Below are 936 nucleotides of genomic sequence, written 5' to 3' on the forward strand. Positions count from 1 at the left end.
GACGTGATGATGTCATCAGCGGTGTGCGACTCCCCCAGCAAGAGGGCGTGTCCGGAGAACGGCAGCAGCCCGGACGTGCTGCTGAAGCGTCTGCAGGACGTCGTCTCCGAGCGTCAGAGTCGCTGACGGGACAGAAAACCTGAAACGTCCCAGAAACTGTTGGTCAGTTTAAAACGCTGCAGGTAACCGTGGAAACACGTTTGTAACTGACGCCTGTTCGTTATGACCTGAGGGTCGGACGAGCTCTGCAGTGAATAATGGCATTAATCAAGCCATCAGTTTCATCCAAAGCACATTTTGATTTGTGTTTTTCACAAGCCTCAAAACTCAAACTCACACACAGTGATAATATCAGAAATATGATATTTACAATTAACAGTGAACACACCACAGTCACTGAGATGTTTATCTACCTCTTCACTCAGAGCTCTGCAGGTGTGTCAAGAAGCTCAGGTGAACTGAACATCATCCAATTCATCGCTATTAAAATAAAACTAAATTATCACTTTCTGCAGAAGGAAGATGAAAAACTGTTCTGCTCTGTTTCTCTGAATCAATGAGATTCTCAGTTTTTGTTTTACAAAGTAGGATTCAGAATTCTGAGATAATAAGATTTTTTTTTCTGATAATTTTCTGTTAATTCAGAGAAACAGCAGAAACTTTTTTTTTCTAAAGTGAGAAGCACTTCACTTTCCCTTCTCTCTCTCTCTCTCTGTCTCTCTCTGTCTCTCTCTGTCTCTCTCTCTGTCTCTCTGTCTCTCTCTCTCTCTCTGTCTCTCTCTGTCTCTGTCTCTCTCTCTCTCTCCCTCTCTCTCTCTCTCTCTGTCTCTCTCGCTCTGTCTCCCTCGCTCTCCCTCTCTCTCCCTCTCTCTCCTTCTCTCTCTCTGTCTCCCTCCCTCTCTCTCTCCCTCTCTCTCTCTCTCTCTCCCTCTCTCT

The sequence above is a fragment of the Seriola lalandi genome, unplaced genomic scaffold, assembly GCF_002814215.2.
Source record: "Seriola lalandi dorsalis isolate HSWRI2012SDOR001 ecotype SW California unplaced genomic scaffold, Sedor1 jcf7180002054928, whole genome shotgun sequence".
Taxonomy (NCBI): Eukaryota; Metazoa; Chordata; class Actinopteri; order Carangiformes; family Carangidae; genus Seriola; species Seriola lalandi.